This window comes from Trachemys scripta, chromosome 13 (genome assembly GCF_013100865.1).
Source record: "Trachemys scripta elegans isolate TJP31775 chromosome 13, CAS_Tse_1.0, whole genome shotgun sequence".
Classification (NCBI taxonomy): Eukaryota; Metazoa; Chordata; order Testudines; family Emydidae; genus Trachemys; species Trachemys scripta.
In genome coordinates, this window is record NC_048310.1 from 13,243,279 (window position 1) to 13,270,743 (window position 27,465).

Consider the following 27,465-nt stretch of genomic DNA (forward strand, 5'->3'; position numbering starts at 1 on the left):
TCCTCCATTTCCCCCTCCTCTCCCCTGCAGCTGAGATCACTCCCTCCCTCCCCTCCCTGCATTCGCCGCTGGCCGGCCGTTCGCAACGGGCCTCCGGCAGTCTGGAACTCCTCCCCCTGCCCGGCGCGCCGCTCCACAGCACTTTGCGAGGGCGGGAACCGGGCTATGCGCTCCGTGGGGGAGCGTGGCAGCGTGTCGGGCTGCACGTGGAGCCTGACACACTGTTCTGAAGGGGTCAGGGGGTCAGAGAAGGGGCAGGGAGGTTCTGGAGGGGACAGTCAAGAGACAGGGAGCAGGGGGAGGGTTGGATGGGTCAGGAGTTCGGGGGGGGTTGTCTGGGATTGGGGATGTAAGGTTTTGGGCAGTCAGGGTACAGGTAGGGGGTAGGGTCCTAGGGGGCCAGTTAGGATGGGGGGAGGGTCTCAGGAGGGAGCAGTCAGGGGACAGGTAGGGGATAGGGTCCTAGGAGGCCAGTTAGGATGGGGGGAAGGTCTCAGGAGGGGGCAGTCAGGGGACAAGGAGCAGGGAGGCTTAGGTAGGGGGTAGAGTCCTGGGGGGCAGTTAGGTAGGGTTACCATACGTCTGTTTTTTCCCGGACATGTCCGGCTTTTTGGTCCTCAAATCCCCGTCCGGGGGGAATTGCCAAAAAGCCGAACATGTCCGGGTAAATAGCTTTGCCGGTATCCCTGCCCCAGTCCCCTGCTTACCTTGCGGCTCCCGCAGGCTGTGAGCTGCAGGAAGATTCCCCCGCGGCGGCTGCTGCTGCTCCCCCCAGACACCTCAGCTCTGTGTAGCTGAAGAGCCGAGCTGCCCGAGCACTACCAGCTTCACGGTTTGCTGGGCAGCCTCTAGACCCTGCGCCCCTGGCCGGGCGCTTCCCCTCCTGGGCTCCAGCTGCTCTGGGGAAGCGCCAGGCTGGGGGCAGGGTCTGGAGGTCTGGGGGCTGCCCGGCAAACTGTGAAGCCGGTAGCGCTCGGGCAGCTGTTTTGTGGCTGGGAGGGAGGGAGGAAGGGGAATGCAGGGCGCTCAGGGGAGGAGGCGGAGTTGGGACGGAGTTGGGGCGGGAAAGGGACGGAGTTGGGCGGGGCCGGGGGCCCATGGAGTGTCCTCTTTTTTTAATGAGGAAATATGGTAACCCTACGCCATGCGCCAGGTCACAATGCTGACAGAGGGCAGCTAGGTCCAGCCCTGAAAGACAGGAGCCATCGCTGCAGGGTGAGTTGTTCGTTTTGTGTTGTTTTTTTATGTCTTTTTTCATTTTATTTTGTGGTATTTCAAAGAGGCAAAATACACGGGGCTCTTCCCACAGCAAGATTTAGATTAAATGGGTTTGCTGGTTCACCAGATGTAGAAATGGGACCAACGCTCTTGTCTGATCACAGAAAAATGAATTTTCCCTTATAAACTTTGGCCTATAAATGCATAGACTGAAACAAAAGTTAGAAATAAGATGACTCCAAACAGCTAGGGTATTACAGAAATTGATAATATCTTGGTCACCTGCCATCCAGATTCAGCCACACAGAGGCAGGAGCTAGGAGAAAATATTTGTTTGTGGAATTTTCCAGTTGCAGCAGCAAGGGCATCTCTTTCTGAATGAAAACAGCTGCTGCTGAGCTGACCTTCCCGGTCACCTGATGTAGGCTCAGCCAATAAAGGATAATGGAGACTCTGATGGAACCATGTGACCTTTTCCAACACAAAACATACTGTGGACAACCCTCTGAAAATGTGTGTGGCTACCCAGGCAGAGCAATAATTTGCAATAAGTTTTTCTTTGGGTGCTTCAGGAGTTCATAATGTTCACTGATAGTTTATGAATGTAGGTGAAAACTGACCCAATTGTGGTTTCATGTACTGTTGTGTTTTGAGTCAAACATTTTGCACAGCATACAGTTGGATACATGCACTGCTGAAACAGGTTGCTTGTAAACACCATGTAATTATGAACTATACTAACCAACAAGCAGCCACATCTACTTGACTGCAACTCAGCTGCAGAAACGTCCATATAAAATGGGCAGCCTGGCCTGGTTCAAGAAACCCCTCCAATAAATGCTGTTAATCGCCTGCTAACCATATTTTGTAAATACGAAGACATGGTCAATGGTCCCACTGAAAGCACATTTCCCAATAATGAGGGAAATGGTATTTACAGGAAGGATTTAAACATTTCTTTAATACCGTAGCACGCCTTTTTGTACGTCCTATATGAACCCCTTAATGCAAGGATGACTAATGTATCCATCTAATTAAATTTTTACAGCATTCCAGTGCTTGAGTGTTAAATGTTTGTTTCCAGTTTGTTTCCTCATAACACTGTCAAATAAACTCCCTCTATTTTTATTTAGTGTCTGCCCATAGCGTTCCAATGCCATGTGAAGACACGGCATTTTAGTTCATGAGGACCATGCAAACATATTTTCTACCTTCTCTCACCACTTTAGCTTTTATTTTGTAATTCTAGATTTGGTTGCCTATTATTTTATAAAATAACCTTCTGTATTACATGCATCTTGGGAAACAATAATTAGAATTTTCAGTTAGAAGACATATTATATGCCAAAAAAAATGAACTGAACACTACATGATTTGCTTAATTTGCACTTTTCCCTCTAGAAAGGTGATGGTGTCCTACTAGTCAGGTAGTTGAAGACAATTTGGGGAAAAGGTACAACAGGAAAAAATAAACTTTAAGGCTTCTAACAAACAGGACCTTCATGGAGCCAGGTGAAAAGGTCTAAGAGGCATCTGTAGGTTATTTCATCCTGAATAACAAAGGTTTATAGGTTTGGGGATAAAGCAAGATTACTCCGAGAAATCATACATCACTAGGAAAATAAAGACAAGGTATAATTCAGTCAGTTTTAATCTACCCTTTACAATGCAGGCAGGTCATCATGAGATCACCAGGAATCCCTATGTAAGCATTAAGTCGTTGTCTTTAATTAGTCTGCAAGTTATAGTTTAAATGCAGTGCCCCCCCCCCAACACACACACACACACACATCTCAATTAGGTATGCAAGATAAGAGCCCAATAAATGATTTCTCAAGCCTAATATTCTATACCATGGCCTTCTGGAATAATCACACAATAGGAAATCTTTTTACAACGTGGTAGATGCAAACGGTGGTATTCAGAGAGCAATCTATTAGAGGCCCATGGACATTTCTCTCTTTTTTTCTCAGGTTATATCTGAAAAGATTCTAGGAACCAATCTTTCATTCATCTTTTTAGTAATAGAGTTGGGCCAAGCCTACTAGCAACCCCATAGCTAGGGGTCTGTTAGCATTTGCAAGATAAGACTTTGCTTTCAGGAGTTTATAACTCAACCATAAATGATTGCTTTAGGATAGGAGGTCTTGGCCCACTAGCAATTTCCACTAATGAATACAGGCTGAAAGATAAAAAGGCCACATTTCCAGTGGGAACACATGGGTTGTTCTTTCTACCTCATATGGCTTATTCCTACTTGAGAAAGTGGTTTAGGCTTGTAAAGGACCTGGGCTTGATCACCACTTTGTATGGTAACAGCAGACTCTATAGTTCTTTGTTTTGTTTTGTCTTTTGAGGGTTTGGAGGATTTGAGTAAATTGGTGGCTTTTTAATAACCAACAGGTAGCATGATGTCAATTTGTGGCTGTCTTGGGGCAATGCAGAGGAAGAAATGAAAGCAACGATTGTCAGGTAGCTTATTAAAAATAATCAAGGAGATGGTGACAGATAAGCCTAAATCTTTTTAATGAAGTTACATAAGTGAAATCAAAGGATCTGTGTCACTGCAGTGGGTGAGGGGTGAGCAGTGAGCCACTTGAAGTATCCATCATCAGCTTGCCATCGGGGGTTAGTAATAATAATTTTCAAGTTGAGTTAACTAGTTCATTCTGCAAACAACCTTTTCCCCCCCGCCCTTCTGTTTTTTTTCCCCATCTCTTTCCCTTGGCATGTTTCCTATTTCTCAAGCAGCAGCTGTGCGCAGTTGAATAGTAAATCAAACACCCTAAAAACTGTTGTTTTAATACAATGCCGAAGATTTCCAGATTCTTTTTTTCCCCTTATTTTTCTTGATAACCACTCTGGCTTATCTTTGTCTGGTAGTAAAATAACTAATTCTGGTAACAAAAGCCGGACCTGTGTCTTTTTGTGGAAATTAGTGGGTGGGTTAGTGGGTGAAAAGGAAATAACCCACAAGCAGTTTAGAGAAGTAGACATTAAAACTTGTTGTGTTAATAATGTTAAATACATTTTTTAAGATTTCAGTGGCAAATGGCTTTCTTGTCAGACTCTCATGTGGCAGAAACTCTTTCTTTCCTCCTCATGGTAAGTCTTTGGAGAAATCAATTTTATGTTTCCCCACAGCTTCCATTTCTTCCCCTCGCTGGGCCGCACCATCTGGAAGTGTCCAATTTCCTTCAAGTCTTCAGGTGGCCGCTGTTGGTCTGAGGCACCTTCTGGAAGAAGGTTCTCCATATTGTAGGGACAACCTCTCTAAGCCTCAACCACCCAGCCTGACAGCCTTGATTCCCCTTTGAGTCAGTGTGGAGCTTTTCCAGGCCACAGCTTCTATCATTACAGCAACAGAGTGAGCTTTGCAGAGTGAGAAAGAGTGGATGATTCCCTGTTGGCAACACTGGAATGCCCTGAAGCAGACAATTCACAGTTATCAAGAGCTCGATCTGCCTAAGAAGCTATTGAACTTGCATTATCTCTCTGCAGCTTGGCTTGTATAGTATGGGACGCTCAATTTACAGCACTCTCTGATTACAGACAGGACCTGGGTTTTGATCTGAGCTATAGATGCAACTGACCAGCAGTGAACTCCTATGCAGTAAAACTCCGTCTGTAAGGACTTAGAATGAAATTTGTTTTGATTACACTCACAATGTGCAAATTGCAATTCCACTGGCAGCGCAGCCCTGCTTATATAGTGAAACTGTCACGGAGAGGGGGGAGGGGAGCAAATGTCTTCACTGCAAGAGAGTCTATTGTGATCCCTGATCCTATGAAAGCAGCTTCATCATAACATCATCAAAGGGAAAGGAAGAACACAGGGAAAGGTGTACAAGCAATCACATCACATTGTATAAGCAGCCTTTTCTAATAAGCCTCAGAGAGCACTAGCAAAATCTTTGTGTCGCTATCCGCACAGCTGAGCTAATAACATTGCCATTGTGACACTCTCACTGACAAAAACCAGGAAATTCAAAGATAAGACAGACACCACGTCCTTGACTCCAGCCATTGTGAGAAAAAGGCCTGACGATATGAGTGAAAGAGGAAATATTAGCCCTGGCTGTGAGCTTCACAGATTTTGATGATGTCCCTTACAAACTGCGGTCCAGTGTCAGGACATGTGCATGCAGACTAAGTGCAATACCATATATGGCCCTTTGTGGTATTTGGTTGCATTTAAAAAGGAACACGAAAAGAAAAAATCTTTCCATAGATGGCTGTCAGACTCTCTCAAAGCTGTTCCACTGTCTTTAGGGAAACACATAGAACACCATTGCTCTCCCCTGCAGGGCAACCTATGGCGGTATGAGGGAATGCCAGAGAGTTTCCTCTTGAATTGGATTTTCCCTACTGGGGAACGGGCCAGGGGCCAGCTCAGAATCCCTGCAGATCCCCCAGTAGCCAGGACCTTCTGCATGGCAGTCGTGTATCTCTACATGTCAGCTTTGCATCCTCACCCCACCGCCTTAGCAGGTGGACTTCCTGCTGTGGATGTAGAGGAGCCATGGAAGTGTAATATCGGCTTGGGCCTGCCTGCCTCCCTCTATTCACAGAAAGCTGTCCTGGGAAATCACTGCATTGCACCCCCATTCCATACATGGAGGGTTTAGGGGAGGGAGTCAATCCAATCATTTAGGACTGCTTAAGTATGCAAACAGGCTTATACAAGGGCCTATTATTTAAATTATCCAGGTAAATACATCATTTGGTACACAAATTCTATGTAGTTTGCAATGTAACTTACACGTTGTACCCAATCATTGGGCTCTTGTAAGAAGGATTTATGTGGTATGAAATGGGGGAAATGGATCAGCTCAGGTGGGACTGCTGACAAGATAGCAAACTTTTTTACTTCCTACAGCAACTGGTACAAATCTAACCCACGATGGTAATGACAAGGAGTTGTCATCCCCTGATGGCTACCTAGAATGAAACCATGTTGGACAGGTGTCCTCATCCCAGAATTCACCATGATACCTTTGTTGCCATCACAACAGAGCCATGGAGGATTAAATGGGCATTAAATGGGGTCCAAATCAACATTTTGCCTAGGGAACAGAACCGGCAGAACAGGGTTGAGGCCAATTGGCTGGGCAGTCCAACGGCTTGTGCAGTTATCTGTTCTGTGGAGAGAGGCTTTCAGACCAAAAAAGGTAAACCCAAGCGACTAAAGATAGGCTCCTAATTAGAAATGGCCTGATTTTCAGAGATGCTGAGCACTCTCAGCTGCCGTTGGTTTCAGTGAGAGGTGGGGCGGCTCTGTAACACTGAAAATCAGACCACTTCCTAAAGTGGATTTAGGAGCCTAACTTTAAGCACCCAGGCAGAGACTGTCAAAGACACAGGTGGCAGCTAGGTATCTAACACCTTGGCATTTCCCCCTGCCTATCATGCATGCCTTTGAAAGTCCACCCTTGTTTGAAAATATTGGTCTCATATGCCAGTGCTGTCAAGCCAATATTTTTCACCAATGCTAAAATTCACTTGAAAGAATCTACTTAAAAATGAATAAACGAAGAGATTATGCACGGATTTATATGCATGGATTCATTGGCATTGTCTCATATACAACAACTGCAGCATATTGAATCCTAAATTGGAGAATCATTTCACAACACTTTACTGTATATTTTAGTCCCATCTCTTTGTATCTTTATCAGAAGCCCTTATATGTCACCACTCATCTCTTCCTTTGAAAGAGCAACATTTGCTTGATGAAAAGTGGTGAGGTAAACTTTTCTTTTAAAGTGATCCTGCTGGCAATACACTTGCCCCTCACAGGAAATATGTCTGAGGATTTGCCCTTCGAGGAAGGATTTGCCCTTTGTGGGATGTAGCTGGAGTTCAGAATATTCCAATTTGGGAATAATCTGGTTCCTTTTAGATCTCTGAATGCAGAAGAGGTCTGGTGGGCTAATCTGAGTCATTTTGAGGTTGGAGGGAGATGATATGCCACAGTCACCGGATATACAATTGTAATCAGTATGTTGTTTTTAAGAACATGCCACAGTCTACAGGCGGGAGATTTTTCAAAGGGCAGTGAGGCACCAAACACTCATTATCCCTTTGCAAATCTTCCATGTCCCTGCTTTTGTGAAGGGCTCTTTGGAAGCTTTTAAAAAACCAACACTACACCAATCTCTTCTCCCCAGCAGTATTTCTTGTTAGGAGGATGACAGAGCCCTTCTTTCCCGTCACCCCCTCCCCCCCCCACAATTTGCTATCAGCTGGCTAATCTGCCTGACACACAGCTGCGAGAGATGAAAACTGTACTGTTGATAGATGAAACTTTGGATAAGATTACATGGTTTTGAATATCTTGATGACATATTTGTCTGAAAAGTCTTTTAGAGGACAGCCTAATATAAATGCACGGAAATGTTTCTAATGACTAGCATTTGTCTACGTACTTAGTTTGAAAGATGAACATTAACGTGTTCTTCGGCTGTCATTTGCATTTGTATGTGGAGACAAACTTTTCAATAATCACTTCTTCAAGCGGAGAAGAGTTAACTATTTATGCAAATAGACAGGGCCAAATTTCTCCCTGGTGTAATTCTATTGGCTTTAGTGGAATTACCCCAGTGGTGGAATTAGTGCCAACTTGTTTGTAACAGCATCAAAAGGCAAATGCTGTCATGTAAGGCCATGTTCACTGACCTCGCTTGTGGTGATGATGGGAGTGCAACCACTAAAAAAAAAAAAAAAAAAAAAGAGTTTACTAGGAACTACTGAAAGAAAAAGAAAAAAACAAGGTCAGGGCAACCCCATCTTTCATCTACTGTGCTGTGCAGAACCCTCATTTTGTTTTGTATTTTGCACTGATGATTTGAATTCAAAAAGACTTGTAGTCATATTATTTTATAGTTTTGCATCACCAAATAGTGTGCTAGACACTTACTGGGACAAATAGAAAGGCATAGAATATAATTTTCAAAAACTTCTAACTGACTTAGGAGCCTACATCCCATTTTCAAAGGTGATTTAGGCATTCAGGGCCAGATTTTAAAGGTATTTAGGTACTTACAGATGAAGATAGGTTCCTAGTGGGAGTTAGGTGCTTAAATGCCTTGGGTCCTAGGCATTTTTGAAAATCCCACTCTGTGCCTATCTGCGTATTTAGGTACCCAAATACCTTTAAAAATCTGGCTCTAAGTCACTTTTTAAAATGAGACTTAGGCTCCTAAATGAATTTGGTGCTTTTGAAAATTTTACCCAAGGTCTCTTCAGCAAAGAGTTTACAATCTACGACCCCAGGGCTGCATGGGGAGCGAGAGTAAGCCTTATCCCATTCCAGTCAGCGGAGCTGCAGATGGTGCAGGGGCACATGCACATAAATTCATTTGCAGGATCAGGGCCTAATTTTAGCGATGATTTGACGCGTGAGGCAACTGAACAGTATGGAGGGGTTCAAGTGAGGGAAGATGAGCGCCGCTGCGTTAAGATTAGGGAGTAACTCAGTCTGGACATGTGTACTCCTGGAGGGTTCATCCAAAGTAATTTAGAGAGAGCGAGAGAGACTCACTTCATTCAAATTATTGTCACTGTGAGACTGAGCTTGACACAAACACCAGGAAATTTGGGGCACAGCTGTCCCAGCATCTTGAGCTCTGTTGTGCACGGATGCTGAAGCACATGTGGTCCTCTCCCGGAAGTCCCCACAACTTTATGAGGTCCCCTCCCACTGTCCTGTGTTACTCTGCGCTGCAGAAAGACGTTACACATTCTTCTATGTGGCACTGTAGATTGTACTGATTAGAGAGCAACAGGAAACCTTCTAATGTTCTTCGCTGGGGCGGGGGGGAGAGAGGAGTAACATTGCATATATAATAGAGCAGCAATAGGTATATCACTTGGCTCTTATACCTGTCCATTTACTTAGCTCATACTCATGAATTAAATGTTTTCCCACTGGTATCTCACTACTACGGGACCTCTGATAATGGCTTCAGTGCTTAAGCATAGCAGAACTGTTTAAGTCTGAAGTTTCCTTACTCTTTGGGTTTATGTTCAAAACATTACATTATTTTGTTGCCACTTTTAATTTCTTATTTCTTTTAATTACAGCACTGGATTGTATACGGCTTTATTTGGCAATGTTGTATGGTGATAGATATCACTTCTTGTTGTTTCATCCCCACCTCATAGCACTATCTCTGAAGCCCTGCGTTGGCACTTTTTCCCCCTTTCAAAATATTTTGACATCTTGATGTCTTCTCCATAGACTTGTACTGACATGGTGTTAAGAACTCTGTGATGACACTACATCCCATTTTAGTGAATGGTGAAATGGCCTTGTCACAAACTATATTATGGAATATCACCACTTTAAATCTACTTTAAGGACTGACCTGCTCTATTTTATATAAGATATGTGCATTTTTAAAATTTGTTGTGTGTGTAGCACATGACAAAAATTAAACTAGGTCTAAACTACTGCATGTTATCTGATGCTATAACTGAAAATAAACTTAATGGGCCAACATCATCCCCGGTGTAACTCATTTGAAGTCAGGGCAGTGGTGCAACAAAGGAATTTGGCCAGACAGATTTATAGTTTTTGAGCCCAGTTTTATCCAGCTTGATAACTTTTCTACACCAACATCAGGAGTATACAATTTATCAAAATTAAAATCAGGATTAATAATGAAAAAGCTAGTGTGAGCATGGTAAAAATGGTCTCTGCTTGAAGAAGAACTGACAATCACCTTTCTTGCTCTTCGGCAGGACTACACATAAACACATGCTTAACGGCAAGCATGTGTTTACCCCATTGTTTTCAATGGGACTTAAGTGTGCCCTTTAGGTCAAGCACATGTTTAAGCGCTGTACTGAATAGGTATCCTTTTGTAAATGAAGCCTAAAATTGTTTAAGAACAGCTCCTTCAATATTGAAATACAACTCAGGTTTTTTTTAATTAAAATATCCATACTGTATAAGAAACCAAATTTACTATGAATCATACCTTTGAGTGCCCATACTAAATTAATGTTTATCAGGTTTTAAAATATCAGCATAAAATTGGTATTTCACGCAAAATTCTCCACTGATGATGAGAACCCCAGGTAGTAGGAGGGACCCAATCTATTGTCTTTCTTTCAATGTTGTGTCTGTTCAGTTGTGCGAAGTATATTAAAAAGTATTGCTCTTTCAAAAATGGTGCCATAAGCTACTCCAACGGAATTCATTTCTACTGACAACTACTTTGATGCTTAGCATGGTTTTGTCAGAGTTTAATGAAGGCCTCATTGCTAATGTGTAGCAACAATTGGTTTTGCAGCAACAATTGGTTTGTGGCTGCTTTAAACAATTATAGGGATCAAAAATAGGTCCGTTGTAGATTAATTAGACTGTCTCCCACTTTCTCTTGCTCATTAAAGACTTCAGCCACCACAAAATATGAATCACGAAAATATAATGGGTCAAATTCTGCTGTCAATGTAAAAGAATGAATTTGCCCCATTAATATTTGGGACAATCGTTTCTTGGATGAGTGGTACAAATCAACAAGTTAATACAGATGGTTGTGATATCACTGACAATTTTAAGGCCTGAAAACCATTTGCCTAAGAACCTAGAATAGACTCCCATTTTGTAACTAAATTTCCAAAAATGAATAGTGGTATAGGCAGACATGCATTTTGAATTTGAGCACACAGGATAGAAGTAATGGGCCAAATTCAGCCCTGCTTTACCTGCAATGAAGTCCAATGAGGTTTCAGTATCTACATGATTCTCCTATAAGTCTACCCAGCCTAGAATCTGAAAATCTTGTGTTCTTCCTGCCTCTCACAGCATCGCACAATTAGATTTTAGCTGACAGCTTTATTGATGTGTGAGGCAGAAGAAAATCCACTCCACTCTGGTGGTGAAAATGTGGTTTGTTCAGGAAAGGGAACAGATACGAATCGAAGACATATGGAACAAGATGGTGTCATTTTTAGCTTGATGCTTTTCTGACCTCCAACAACATAAAATAACTTGTCACATATTACTATTTATTACTTGTATTGCAATGGTCCCAGTCCTGGACTAGGGAACTCATTTACTAAATGCTGTCAAACACAAAACAAAAAGATGGTCCCTGCTCCAAAGAACTTACAATCCAAGCACCAGTACGGTCTATGCAGCTGCTCCAGCTGCATTAGTACTTATGAAGTTACTTGTGCAGCTTCAGAATCAGATCTGCAGTAGGACTGAGTTTCCCATATATTCTGGAACAACCTTTCCATCTATTAATTTTTGCAATTAGGAAACATGAAATGTTAGTCATCTTCTCCACCCAAGGAATTTCATGTTACATATTATTTCAAATGACTGAAATAGGTTATGTACACATTGGAATGGGTGAACTTTTACCTTTCCTACTGCAGGTTATCCATGACATCCTGGGAAATCATTGACTTTCCAGCTATTGATATTGGTGTGGGGGGGAGGGGGCAATCTCATCTTGCAGGAAATGCTGACTCAGAGATTTCTTAAGAAAATCTACTTTCCGAGCAGAGGAAGAGAGATTCATTATTTGCTCAGCTTGGTGAAATCTAATTGTAATATTTATATTCTGTATTAATTTGATTCGGTAAAGATTTCTGACATAGGCAAAGAAACCAATCGTAATAATTTGTTCTGAAGTTTTTATTATTATTTCTGTTTTGAATTCAGGTATTAAAAGAAAATCAAACTTGCAGACATTTTTCTCGACTTACATTTAAGGATAAAGTTGCTAAAAACATAATGGGTAAAACTCTAGCCCCAATGGAAATCAATGGCAAAACTGCCACTGACTTCAATCGGGTCAGGATTTCACCCACTAGATATAGGTCAGGTTATTGTCTGGTGTAAATTGTTGGAGATCAATTGGAATGGCCAATTTATACCAGCTTTGGTCCATAATTTGTGCTGTTTACGGTCACATGCAATGTGTGCATAAAGCAACTGCTGTACATTAAAATACAAATTGAACAAGCCTGCTTAAAGAACAGGCTGGTAATACCAGTGGCTGTGTCTTAGTGTATTTTTTCCTCTAAATTTTCAAATACTTATTAGCATTCCTTCTTATTTTTATAGCAATAGCACACAATAAACATTTCTTTTCTGATTAAGGGATTGGAAGAGAACTGAATTATAAACAGTATTAAAATAAGAGGGAATTTGTATCCTGTGCTCTAAAGGCCTGAGTTTATATGACCTTAAACAATCAGTCTGAAGAAGTCACATCAGCAGCTGTACACATTCCACATTACTGAGGAATTAAAGTAAGCAGCTTTAATATCTGTGAAATGGCACAGGACTGAAAGAGAATCATTCCAATTTATGAACTTTGTATCTGATTTATTAGTGCAAGTCTAGCAATTTCAGAACCACCAATTGCTTTAAGACCACCTCCAAAGTGTTTTTATCACTTACAGTAAATGTGCTAACATAATGTTTTAATTAAAACATTTAAAGTGCATCAAACAAATTTATTGATGCTGCCAGAAAAAAAAGAAATTCTGCTATTTGCAAAATCTCCTGATGTATGCACCATGTTGTGACCCTGTTAAGACTGCTCTTAAACATTTCAGCTGGTGTCAATAAATTAGCAAAAACCTCCCCCCTCCTCACCCCAATATCATATGTAGTGCACAAAATGCATGGTTAGAGCTTGTAGAAAGCTATTCAGCTATAGTATCAAACATTTGTGAACACAGCATTTATATTTGCTCTTTGAACACGAGCCTGATATTGAAATGATATAAAAGTCCCAAGAGCACTTTATTTTGATATTGGCATTAAAAGTGCTTTTTCTGTTAGTGGGAGAGGAGTTTCCTCTTAAAAAAATAAAAGCCAATATTAGCCCTATCAAAACTTTAGCATCCTGTTACCACCAGCGTGCTGTATTAAGTATTCACAACTGAAGCTGGTTTTTATTAAAAACCCTTTTGCCTTCTGCACAGTGGTCTCAGTACTGACCCTGACTCCAGAATTTCTGCAGCCCTCTCTGAAAAAAGAAAAGTTCACCCTTATACCCGATTGCATTGACATCTCCTGAAAAGACACGTTCAAGTTCCAGCACTTTCCAGCTTTGTGCTTGCAGAGATGATGAAGGGGGAAGAGATTTGCTCCTGACATAGGAAAGAAGGGGCCTCCATCACCTCTTCCATCTCTGATCATTCACTCACTGCACAGCTTGACCCCAAAGCACCATGGCACAGCAATTCAGCGCAGAAAGGCAGTTGCACAAGGTCAAAAGTAGATTTCTGCTTTACCACACAAGAAATGAGACTGAGGTTTTTTTTAGAAACAATATTTTGGCTTCCTACTGGGGCATTCATTATAGAGGCTAATAATTGTCCCAGGTTGGCTTTCCTACATATCTTATCTTACATATAAGCATGCTTGTCGTTCCCCTTTATTCGACATTGGTGAGGCCTCATCTGGAATACTGTGTCCAGTTTTGGGCCCCACACTACAAGAAGGATGTGGAAAAATTGGAAAGAGTCCAGCGGAGGGCAACAAAAATGATTAGGGGTCTGGAGCACATGACTTATGAGGAGAGGCTGAGGGAACTGGGATTGTTTAGTCTCCAGAAGAGAAGAATGAGGGAGGATTTGATAGCAGCCTTCAACTACCTGAAGAGGGGTTTCAAAGAGGATGGAGCTCGGCTGTTCTCAGTGGTGGCAGATGACAGAACAAGGAGCAATGGTCTCAAGTTGCAGTGGGGGAGGTCCAGGTTGGATATCAGGAAAAACTATTTCACTAGGAGGGTGGTGAAACACTGGAATGCGTTACCTAGGGAGGTGGTGGAGTCTCCTTCCTTGGAGGTTTTTAAGGCCCGGCTTGACAAAGCCCTGGCTGGGATGATTTAGCTGGGAATTGGTCCTGCTTTGAGCAGGGGGTTGGACTAGATGACCTCCTGAGGTCCCTTCCAACTCTGATATTCTATGATTCTATGATTCTATGACATAGAGAGAGTAGTACCATTGATAGGACTGATAGTACCATGTGACTGGAGACATACCAGTCTCCAAACCAAATACCTTTGCGGCTTACACTGGCCTGGGGACCTATAACAACTCCCTTTGAATATCCATGCTGCCCCAACCAAGCTGCTATACAAAGTGTTTGTGTGCTTTTTGTGTGTGTGTACATCCACCACCGAAATTGCCCACCTCTGGTTTGAAACACGGGTACTGCTAACAGTGCATTTTAGGAGAGAAAATATAAAAGAATATTATATCCAATGAAATCTGCAGGGGGAATTTAGGCAAGCTGAATGCCATTATCCAAATTGGGATCTGGCAGGAATACTGAGAATATCCTTACTCTTGCCAAAAAAAAAAAAAAAAGTGTCATGCCATTCTTTGATCCCAAGAAATCAGAGCCTTGGTTTTACATTTAATCCCAAAATTGGCTGCTTCAGCAACTCAGTGGCCCCAGCACCATGCTAGGGCATTCGTTCAATATTGATGATTCAAAGGCATGATCGCCACCTACTGAATCATCAGCTCCTCATCCTGCGTGGTCTCCCATCCACATCCTGATGACTCACCTCAGTCCTGTTTACCATGTCAGTGCTGACAAGATCACATCACAGGGAATTAGTGCCTCCCTGTTCCCTTGCACTCCCTGTCTGTTTGTTGTATCTGTTGTCTCTTGTCTTAAATGTAGATTGTAAGCTCTTCAGGGGAGGGATCATCTTTTTGTTTTGTGTCTGTACAGCACCTAGCACAGTGGAGTCCTAATCTATGACTGGATCCACTAAACTATATCACAGTACAACTAATGAAAATAATAATTATGGCTGATGGCAGGTAGCAAAGTTAGGGGAGTGAGGGCATCAGTATTTTCTAGGGGAAAGAAAGGAAGACTACAAAGGTAGTAGCAACTCTCACTTCTCTTCAGATAAACTCCCATGGATTATTCACTAATGACCTAATTTTCAAAGCAAATGTGTGTACATGATTACTTGTGCACCTAATCTCCATGCACATTAACTACATCTTCATGTGCAAATAAGATATCTGCATATTCGACCACCTCAATGCATAACTGGTCACCAAAATGCACAAATCCTCCACGTGTACGTGCAATCATGGCATACAAGCAAAAAAAACCTGCACGCCATTTACAGAACTGCCATTTGAAAATCTGTCCTTCTATATTTCAGTTTGTTTTCCAACAGAATGTTTTCTCATCTGAAAGGTTCATTCCTAGTCCAAATCGATAACTCTCAGGTTTACAGGCTCCTGGACAGCTGTCCATCTTTGAGGGGATCATTGCAGTCTTGATGCAGCATTCTCATCAAGGATCAGGGCCTGCTGCGGAATTGGTCTCCTGGCAACCCAACAAGCACAGATGGCCTGCCACAGGCTACCTGACTACAGTGGTAGCTCTCTGGCAGCTTAATGTGTATCTTGCCTATAACTGTGCTTGCCCTTGTTCAAGTCCCTACTCCAGCCCCACTTCCCCTTCAACTCCTGCCTCTCTGCTAATCCTGGGTGACCCTTGGGCTCTGGCATTTGGCTCCTGCCTCTCTGGTACTGATCATTGGCCCTGCCTCTAGATTATGACCCTGGTTAACCCTCCAGCTCTGGGATTTGGCTCCTGTCTCTCTGATTCTGACCTTGGGCTCATTCCTGGATTCTGCCACCCTAGACCCAGCTCTAACCGGTAGACTGAACTCTTTCTTTAACCACTAGGCAAGACTGCCCACAGCCTAGTCTCTATCACTTTCATTGCATGCTCTACTTTGCTCAGAACTGACAGTGACTGGAATGGCTTTAGGGAGACTTTATTAGCAATGTTATTTATTTACTGTTAGAAGCTTTGGGGGACGGATAGCTCAGTGGTTTGAGCATTGGCCTGCTAAACTGAGGATTGTGAGTTTAATCCTTGAGGGGGCCACTTAGGGATCTGGGGCAAAATCAGTACTTGGTCCTGCTAGTGAAGGCAGAGGGCTGGACTTGATGACCTTCCAGCTCTAGGAGATAGGATATCTCCATTAATTTATTTTTTTTAGGTTTCAAATGATATTTACCCACTAGACATTCACGAAAGAATGTAGAATGTAAGTTCATATTTTGACCTTCCTTTTGTGCTTCATTAAATTTCTACAAACATGGAAACATTCAGGAAGAACCTCGCAGCAGAGTTACGCAGCTCGCCTACTGATCTGACAGGAAATAATTATTCTGCTCTACAAATTGTCCCACCTAGTTTTGGATGCAGTGAAGGCAGGAGGGGAGACTGTGCAAAGAGAGCAGACATTTCAAAGGAAGCTGGCCCTGATTCAGCTCAGGCTTCTGCTAGCAAATAGCCAGCCACAGACTCTGGAGGCATAAAGTCCCCCTTTGATGGGGAAGGGAAGTTTGGAGAAGGAAACATCTGTAACTTCCCTCCATTGGGCGAGAGGGCACAGACACTTAGTAAGGAGATGCGGGCAGAGCTCCTATTTAGCTCCTCCTGAGTCTCCACCAGCAAGAGCTTCACTCAGAAACTAGAAAGCTGCTCCCCTAACAGGAGCCCTGATGCAAGGAGGCAAGGAGAACACTGCCTGCTTCCCTCCCCAGCTGAGGCACAAGGGCACTTCCTGGAACAGAGAGCTGAAATTTATGCCAATGTTAGTGAATCTGACCCGGTGTGTATCAGAGATGCACAGAATGACCTCCAGCTAAGGCAATCTTAACACAGCTTGTACTTGCTCAGCCGTGGGGAGCCTGATGTGGTAGAGCTATTGTCTTCCTCAGTTTATGTATTATTATTATTTATTTTATTAGTAATTTGTATTACAGTAGTGTCTGCAACTCTAGACATGAACCAGGACCCCACTATGCTAGGCCCTGTACAAGCATGCAATGATTGGGCATAAAGTACAGGATGTGCATATAAAAGAAATGAGAACTCTGCTAATTGGGATTCTATGGCCATATTTAAGGTCACGATTCTGAGAAGTGCTGAGGGCACACACCCCTGCTGATTTAACTGAGTTGTAGGGGTTCAGTATCCCTCGGTATACAGCCCTCCTCTCCCCCTGGGACCAGGGAAATCTGACCCTAAACCTTTGTGAGAACCTCATCCGGCTGTTCCTCAGACACACATCCTTTAACCCACATATTTCAATGTTTTACATATGGGCAATGGCCAAAGGAGTTCAGTTGGTAATTCTTTGTTTATAACTGGGGGGGGGGGTGTAAAAATGGCAGAGAGTCTCTGAGCCTGGGTCAGATATTTGGGCTGGACCCTGGGCCCTGAGACCCAGTGAGTGGAGACAGTCTCAGAGCCTGGGCTCCAGCCTAAGCCTGAACGTCTACATTGCTACTTCTAGCCCGGTAACATGAACTTGAGTCAGTTGACCTGGGTCCTGAAACTTGCTGCTATGGGTCTTTGGTAGTGTAGATGTACCCTCAGTTTACCAGGTTCCCTTGAACTTTTGAAAGACTTCCGCTGGGTCCATGAGTAAGGTGGAAAGTTGCCCTGTTGAGAATCCTGTAAACCTTAGTTATTTGATCCCTACTATATTACCCTGGACTGATGATAAAGGAGACTCCTCCCAGCCTGGAACCGTGGAGTATCTGGCTCTTGCTTTGCTTCTACCAGGTGCCTTGCCGCTGAACTGGAGCTGGCAATCCAGCAATGTGCTAAGCCAGTCTGCCCCTACATTCGCTGGGACCGCCCCTGAGACAAAGGCAGAAAGGTATTGGCTGAAGGGCCAAATCCTGGAGTTCTTACTTTGTTCTCACTCAGTCCCAACTCAGGCAAACTTCTTGTGTATCAGCAACAGCTAAGTTCCAGTCACCAAAGTTTTAGGCCAGGTGATGGTGTTAGGGGCCACTTGGTTTTCAGATCTTAGGTTGGGCTTGCAGAATTATTGCTCAAGAAATGAAATAGTTTTAGACTCTGACCACTTTTGAACTGGAAATCATTGGGATGGAAGGAACAATACATTGTCCCTCACCACCACCTAATTAGACAGAGTCACTTTGCTGATGGGGATTTTGTACTCAGAACAAACAGTGGGAGAAAACACTCTTGCTAAGTTATCTCTTCTTATGTAAGCCACAACACTTTCTCAAATGCTTGGAATCACCTTCTGTTCTTAGAAGCAAAGCAAACAAGGCAGTAGAAATGGCAGTTGTTCCCTCTTCAGTTCTTCCTGTCCTAACTGCCCCTTGCTCTACAGGAAATTGATATCGGATCTATATATGGTACCTGATCCTCGTAAGTGATCCCTTGTTAAATGTTCCAAAGGGAAGGGAAGAAAATTAGCTGAGGTCTCCAATTTTTTTCCCCACCTATAAATATATGCAATCTTCAAATCTCTCCATCAGCTAAACCCCGCAGCAGTGCTTATTAATAAGAACGGTCATAATTGAGCCCATTTTGCACAAATTTACTATTGCTGTCTGAAATAATTGTTTTATTCTCAAATCCAAGTAAGGAGGATTCTCCCAGGATTTCTGGAGAAATCCTGACACTGATTTTCATCCTCAACTTCCAGGAGTGTCCATGTGTTTCTGGGCTGCTGCTTAAGTAGGGTTTTAACCTAGTGATTACTTGGTGGATTGTGTGTTTTAGTTTTTTAAACAAACTTAGGCTTTGCCTTCAGAAGTGGCAGTAGGGCACCTGGAGTTTGCCAGAAGTGTCAATAATCCTATGAATGTCCATATATCCTGAGCAAGTGGTTCCTTGGGCAAAGATGATGGCTTTTTGCTTTTCATAAGCTATGTTAGTATCAAGAGAATAAACATGAAATTGGTGGTTTCATTTCAGACATTTGTAACAAGCCAGGCACATCGATTAGAGAAGGATTAAACAAACACAATAGGATAAAAGCTTTAATTCTTACCTAAAGATGGTTCTGCAAAATGATTAAAGTGCCTATGTACTCTGTGACCTCTTGAAGTGCTATTACTGCTCCAAGAATGGAAGCAAATGCCTTCTGAATGCAGTTCAGAGCCACAGTGCAGGTGCTTAGCTTTACAGCGTGCTAGCTGCATGTCATCTTTGATAGGCTGGAAAATTGCAGAGTGGCTGTACAGTGATTCCCAGCCATGAAGCAGACACTCAATGCATCTCATTCCTTGCAATTAGGAGAAAAAAGCAGAAATGCATAAAATTTCAAGCAGCATTTTAGTTTGCAGACCTCGTCTCTTATCTAGCACTTTCATGCTCATGTCTCAGGCATGCAGGGACTGACTAGGCCTGGACAGAAATAAAATACCACAGCACCATACCAAAAATAAAACACACTTGCAGAATTTGGTTCCTGGCACTTGATCATCCGCCAACTTCTTATGTTAGAAAGCTTAAACATAATCAAAACCTACCAACAAATTACCGAGACAAATACTGTTGTTCCAGTCTACTCTCTTCTAACATCAGAGAACAAACCCCTAGTGCAAAAATACAGTCTTGTGATAAAATGACTAATACATGACTAAAGCCATTTTCTATTGTGCAGGAGTAGCTTGGGATCATTTGTTTTTCATGGCAGAACCCTCAGATGGTAAATTCCTATGTTGGTTGGTATTATATTAATGACCAGGATTGTTAGTCACCTCCAGGGAACTGAAATAGGATGCCACTCTGGTTGCCACTATTAATTCCAACTGCAGGTGTGAAAATTAATTTCATGGGTTTTTCTATCATTTCCTTTTTCTTAAGGATTAAAGTTATTGCACAGCCGTGGGTTCCAGATGGGGCAAATCTGAACTGAATCTTGTCTAGAACTCCCATGACAGCAAGCTAATTCATAGGAGGGAGGGCAGGAAAAAAATGATCTTGGGTTTCCTTTTCATTGTTGCTAAAGACATTAAATAATGACACCAAAGGAAATCAGATCACATAACATATATTCACATGCTTCTTTGCATCAAGACCTTAAAAAGCAATACAGCACATTACAGGTTATTTTAATCCCTATGGAATAATAGCCCACAGTGTAAAACAAACAAACAAATAAATAAATAAATAAAAACAGCTTAAAAATATCAAACCAAATGAAATGTAACTGAATTATTAGAAGTACAGTTTTCATATGCTGTGAAAACAGTACAACTGCCAGATTCTCGGACCGATGCTGCTGTGTCTGCACAATCAAGAAGACCATTCCAACAAGGGCATTTCACATACTGAAATCAGACTTCGCATCATTAACCCTCAACTCCATTCAGTTCAGTGGGCAGAGCTGTTGGTCCTAAAACTGCCCAGTATTCAGTCACACCTCCTAATACCCAAAACATGCTCAGAAGATATCCTGGGTAGGCCACACCTAGAAGGATAATTAAAGATTAGAGGTAATGTAAAATCCTTATGTACTTTTTGTACATGCTGGTCAACCTAAGCTCTGATATAAAACCTTGTTCTCATGTGCCCCACCTTCCATCTGGGGAGGAGGGTATGTCTCATAAGATTTTAAGCTAACATTAAACCTCCCAGCACTGTAGGTAAGTATTATACCCATTTTATAGATGGATAAGCAGAAGGTGTGAATGTCTTACCCTAGGTCAATGGCAGGGGATAGAAACTAAGGATCTTGACTTCTAATCTTCTGCTTTCATCACTAGACCAGGATCTATCACTATTTTAGTGCCATTCACTCTTGTGCAGTGTGCCATAAAGCACTTTACACCTGCTCTCTGCTCCCCTGCACCTTGTGCAATCATTGATACACCAGAGCAATATGAGTGCAGAGTGGATGTAAAATTTACACATGCCCTCCCACTTCTGTCCTGGTATAAAGGCTGCACAGGCAATGGCAAACCAGTCACTTTGTATTGTAATGAGCCTTCATGACACACCAGTCGAGCTATGCATTTCAGAAGTTATTTGAAATTGACTATGAAATTTACATTATTTACTATGAGCAATTATTGTACTTTGCTATTTATGTTGAATAAGCCAAACAAAGGCTGCTCAGCAGGTCACACACAGGACAGTGTATCACAAATAATTAATCAGGCTGTTCCATTTCTAATTTCAAGACATTGAAACAGATTTGTTTAAAATTCATTCAAGTTCAGATCTTTTAATAAAAAAGAACAGGTAATCCCTTAACAGCTAAGAAACTCTACCACCCCCAATTATGCTTCCCTCCCCTTAGTGACACTTGAATTCCAGAAAGAAATGTCAAATAAAACTCACTCTTTTCATGTCAGCTTTTGTCAAAGCTTCCTAATGTGGTTGAAACATCTTAATACAATACAAAGGAGGTAGACAAGGAATTACTTTTTGACTATATATATATAAAAATACAGTGTTCACATTTATTAGATTGTTGAGACATTTCAAATATCCTTTGCCTGACACAAGTCCTTCATTTCCCACCTTTGAACTAATATTATCTTTGTCTCTGTAGAATTTTGAAATGAACTTAGTGCATGAGTTTTCACTGGATTTTGTATTTATCAGTTTCCGCTGATTCCAGTGTAAATACCACCCTATATAGCTTCACATAATGGTTCGAGTTATAAATGATAAATTCCACTACATAGCTGGATAAAAATCTTTGTTTCAAGTATTTATTTCTTTTAGATGGATATTTCCATCATAAATATCTTTATTGATTTTTAAACGGAGACAAAACTGTACATAAAATGAGCAAGCTATGAACAATCAACATAAAACGTTGTACAGACAGCTACCCATTGCAATCTTATGTCGTTTCAGCTGCATATTTGTGTTTTCCTTCCCTTTAGATGAGAAATTATTCCCATATCCCATGAAATTGTTTAGATTTGTCAATAATCTAGGAATATTTCTAATACAGAACCAGGAACATTGTAAGCATGCCGGAAAAGTACTGTGACTGGTATGAGAGTGATCACGTAAACAATTCTGGCTCACAATACATGGCACATACTTACATGGTCAGGTATAGCATTGGTGCTCCATCTCTTTGCCTAGAGAGTATTCTGCACCTTGGGAGAATAAATTAGAAGCATCTGTTAATACCTCACATTTTCTAGTGCTCAAGGAATAAGTCTATCTGGGATGGGAGATAAGGGGGAAAAGGAATAGCACTACACAAAACAAATGAAAATGTATTTTTAGCCTGACTTTGCTAAATAAAAAATAGCTTGTAATGAAAACTTTAAAAAAATAAAAATAAACAGAGCTTGTGAATGAAGGGCCTACACAGATTGGCCAAATAAGAAACTTTATGAGAAAAGAAAACAAATCTTATTTGTTTTACACAGCTTTAAATGATCTTCCAAGGTGCAAGAATGGTGTCGTCAGCATCATGAATACAACATTGGAATGAGAGGAGAGCAGGATTCATTAATGCAGAATTCCACATAAAATCTACTAGGAACTGATGGAGAGAAGGAATACAGGATGTTCAGCAGCAAGTGAAGTCCAAGTTGATGCTCAGAGTGAGTTTAAAAGGAAGATTTTTCTCAGACCAGTTTCAGAGAAGTGAGGGGCAGAAAACTGTAGTCACAGAAATGGATTGTACAGTGCTTGAGAAAAAGAGAGGCAAAAGTAGAACGCTTTGCTGTTCCACATTTACAAACAGACTCATTTGAATCATCCCATGAGCCCATGCTTCTGTGTCCAAACAAAACATACATGCACATTAGTGCACAATATCAAGCAGAGTGATAAAAACCTGAATATGGGAGTGATCCTGCTGTAATTAAGATCAATGGGAGTTTCACCTTAGACTTCAGGGGGAACCATACCATTTTTTCCTTAAAGTGGGTCTGCTGATTCAGTTCGTTTTCTGAAACACCAACCCTTTGACAGAAATAAATTGCACACATCAAGGGCCCAATCCTGCTTCCACTGAAATCAATGGAAGCTTTGCCACTGACTTCAATGGGATCAAGAGCCCAATCCTGCAATCAATAGGTGTGTTTTGCCTGAGTAAGGATGAATAAAGACTGTAGAACTAAACCTAAATTACACAAGCCCGTTTAAAGAAAAATGCAGAAAAGAAGCAGAGAAGATACAAATGTGAATTTAGAGTGGTTTCCATTCAGTTGTTTGTTTCAGTTGGAGCTGGACTGGGTCCATTGGAGCTTTGCCCGAGTAAAGATTGCAGGATCAAAACACAATCATGTCATACATTTTGATTATACAGATCCATATAAAGATTAGTGGGGAGGAAAAAGGCAAAAAAGATGAGACTATGAACTGTCTGGTGACTTCTTTTCAGCGGCTGCTTCGAAAGCAGACCTTCAGTTACTAACTCCTTCTTAAAGATAAACAAAATTGTTGACTGTACAAATTGTCATACCTAAGTATTAATTGAGTCTACTCTTTTGCTGTCTTCTCCCCACACATCTCACCCATTTCCCCAGCCCAGGATTATGTATTTCTTTAGAAGCACCAGCAGATCAGAATTTATTGTACATATGTTTGTGTTCCACTTAATAAAAAATATACCTATATTTTCAGATAAACTTTGTTAGTAATTCATGAGGTAAGTGACTATTTATGCTAATAAGGGAGAAATATATTCTAAAGCATAACGCATTACATAAATTTGAATGCAAAATGTTCAATTATGAAGTAAATACAGGTAATGCAAATAGTAAATTACATCTAATAAAATATATATAAAGAATGTGTCTTCGAAGAGAAGCTTTTACTTGCATCTGTGAGTTGTTTAAAGAGAAAAGAATTAATAAGTACTGAATTACTATGTTGATTATTTAGCTCATAATTCACCTATCTGTAATGACTCCTAGTAATCAGACTGTTTCATGTCCTCGAATATAAGGCAGGACTGTTTCCTCAGCAATTTTATCCCTATCAGATTATCTTGTCTGATTCTATTAATTCTCTCCCATAAATCTGCTAACAGTGATTTGTGATTTACTTACCCTGTTAACTGATCTGAAGACTGTTAAAAGGATTTATCTAGCACTGCACCTAAGAGCAGTTTATGGCTTATCATTCTGTTACTCTGAGGAAGTCTTTCTGAAATCAATTTGGTTGGTTTCATAGTTAAATTCAGCGGACACTGTTTAGTTCTGCACCATAAAATAAGATACTAGATAAACAAAAGGTGCAGTGACTGTACTTAATGTGTTGTCCTTGATATGTGTTTGTTTAAGTTTATAACAAATTACCCTTAAAGTCAATATAATTCATAATCTGCATGTTACCTTTTTTATAAACCTCTTTTATACATAAAAAATATATATATATACACACACACACTTTTTTACTTAACTAGGAAAGCTCTTAATACACAGTTGAAGTTCCTGTACCAATGTAATCCAATTAATGTGTATTTTGATGTTTAATGTTTCACATTCGACTGTATGGTTTGTCCCAAAAAAAAAAATCTTACAGAAAATATACATCAGTTTAGGAAAGCTTATGAACCTGGTCAATAACTAGTGAAAATAGGGTTCTAAATTACATTAGTAGAGGTTTCTAAAAGCAGTAGATATCGAGAGCCTGTTAAAAGAACCATACTCTGCTTGGATTAGGACAGGATTGTAACAAACAGTGCTAGGAAAAGGGGGCAGTCTGAAAGAATTTGGCCTGCAATAATTGTGGAAAATGGAAGACTGAATGGCTCTAATTGAAATGAAAGTGTGTGATTGTTATGAAAGAAACACTGTTAATAGAGGACTGTAAATGTTTAGACACCCATTGTGAATAGCCAAATAATAAAGAAAAATACTACAAAAATGAGAATTATATGGTGTTGGGAGGGGGGTGTCGCTTTTGAAAGTTATCAAAAATTACTAATCTTTCTTCTCTGGTGTGCTAAACAATAGACATTTTGGCGTGGCAGTCATATGCAATAGTTAAACAAGGACAATATTGTACAACCAATAATTTTACTTGATGTTCTAGCAGGTCAGAGGTCCAGATTAATTTACAGCACTTGCTTCTATTGGTATCAATTCAGAAAAAGCGCCTATTAGCACATACCATTTCATACTCTGCCTATAGTTTAGAGTTAACTCAGTAAAATTCCTAGTTTGCAAATGTAGCACATTAAATCCTCATGTCCAAACTATTTCATAGGTCTGACAATGTATTTCCTCAGGCATCTATAAAATGGGCCAGTGAAATACTACAATTGTAAATTCTGAAAAGCAATAACATTTTTCATTTAAAAATATTAACACATAGTTTGTCTAATAGGGGAGAACTTGAAGTGATATACTGTACCACAATCATCTTGCTCAAGAAGATAACCAAACATAGGGAATTGGATTATCCTTTGCAGATTTATGCTAGGAGCCAGTGACTTTTGTTGAGTACAACAATGTCAAAAACAGGAAAGCAAGCCCGAGTAGTTAAGTTGTATTAACTTTGCCACAAATAACAATCGATGCTGAACAGATGTCCATAGTTATTGTTCTGCTGTCAAAATAGTTACAGAAAATGTTTCTAGACTGAGTTATCTTTACAAATCTATGGTATGCTAAACTTCTTTTAAGTGTCAGTGACAATATAAACTGTATGACTTTCAGATGCTAATATTGGAGCTGATAATCATAATGGCATAATCATGAGATGTTATCTACTGTAAACCTACTACCTATGTCCTACTTCCCAGGTGGAGATTCTTTGGCTTTTGAAAATGACGATTTCCACAACTGGTGGAAAAAAATATGGAGTAATATTCTTGGAATTGTTATAAATAGCAAATTATTTATAACAAGAGAGGCAGGAGAGTGAGACGGCAGGGGAAGAAGAAAGGTTCTGAAGTGCAATGTTCAATAAGCTGGTTTAATATATGACTAAGTGTCAGAAGTCAGGTTTCTGAGACTTACTTCTCAGATAAACAACTTTATAGCACTGCACTTAATCTTACTTACTACAGACAACTCATTTATCACTGAATTACAAGTAACTTTAATTCTATTGGTACTGCCATAAAGTCAGTTGAAAAATCAAGGCTGGCAATTTTAAAGATTTCTTTTTTGTCTTACTTCAGGATACCACAAAAGGACCCTGTGCAGAAACATTACCAGCATAGCCCCTTGTCTCTACCCCCTTTGTTAAACTGAGAAGCCAGCTCTTTAGACCGGGTGACTTGGTTGCCTTTATTGCAGTAGCCTAGGGAACGGCCTGATTGGCAGGCACGAGAAATCCACCGCTGTAAGAGTTAATGGCAGAGTTAATGCGCTACATAAACTTTTCTGCACTTACACTACAAAGAAAGCTGGTTGATCAACAAAACTGGACATGGATCAAGATTAAACTGACCTTTGCCGAAAGGTGGCGCTGTCGAGGTTTAAACCAAGCACATCCACCGTGGTTTTCACTCTTCCTTCCCAATTTGCTTTCAGTTTTTACAACAAAAAAATAAAATAAAATAAATATAATTAGCTCTAAATGTATTAAATTAATTAAACAGATCAACAGTCTAAAGGGGCGCTGCTGGGGATCTGCATACAATAGCTGCGTTTATAGCTAGAGACAGATCTTTCCTAGCCCCTCCAATCCAAATCTCTTCTCCCAAACTTGCCCCCTCTTTAGAATCGGAGCCTACACTGGAGTTTAGTTTGATTTGTTTGCACGAGGTCAAACAGCAATCGATTCGTGGGCTGGGGGTCGTTATCAGCACTGAAGTGGGGACAGGAGCCCCTGGCCGGGTGGCAAGCCGCTTTGCTGAACGTGTAACCCCTTGATGCTGTAGGGTAGATGGGGGAGGGCTGAATGTCACGATCAAGTACAAAGTTATTCACTTTAACTTGAGCGTGCAAGTGGCCCGAACCCCAGCGAGGCGGGGATCAGATTCTACTTTGCGCGTGCACGAGACAGGAGGCAAAGGCCTCGGTGTGGCCGAAGTCTGCAGGAGGGATCTCTCGGCTTTGCTGAGCTCCTCCACTGAGTTAACTCTTCCTAGCCTTTGTGCCGCTGCCCAGGCTCGGCTGTTACTTTAGCAGCCCTGCTGGGGGGACGGGAGCGGAGTTTCATTTGCTTCCTTCATCAACATGCCCCGAAAGTAAGTTTCTCTACGATGGACCCAGTGTCTGTCTCTTTAGTCCAACAGCTCAAAAGGTGCCCCCTAGACAGCACAGCCTAAACTTTACACTTACCTTCGCTCCCCATTTCCAGACTCCCCTCCCAAACCCACCCCCCGCCTTTTAGCAAAAGTCCCTGCGTTTCTTGATAGACGGTTCCCCCCAGCAAGAGACGGGCCTCCTACCCCTGCCGCCCGAGGATGGTTTAGGTAGGATCAGTTGTTTTATTAAACAAAAAAACAAAAACATGCACTATAAGAAACAAGTTACCTAACAAAGCTGTCACATATAAATGCTTAAGCA

General features: G+C 41.3%; 1 long non-coding RNA gene across 6 annotated transcripts in view; it reads right to left on the reverse strand.

Annotated features, from left to right (window-relative positions):
• LOC117886370 overlaps positions 1-27,465 on the reverse strand; it is an 85,580-nt gene that overhangs the window by 57,070 nt on the left and 1,045 nt on the right. For 4 of the 6 annotated variants that reach the window (XR_004647943.1, XR_004647944.1, XR_004647946.1 and 1 more), the window contains exons 2-4: positions 26,402-26,477; positions 22,084-22,137; positions 19,065-19,298 (exon numbers count right to left, since the gene is read on the reverse strand). This is a non-coding gene — a long non-coding RNA (uncharacterized LOC117886370). Of the gene's footprint in view, positions 1-3,599; positions 4,644-16,786; positions 18,940-19,064; positions 19,299-22,083; positions 22,138-26,401; positions 26,478-27,465 lie in introns of those variants that run through there. The other 2 variants (XR_004647947.1, XR_004647942.1) reach the window with 2 other exon arrangements.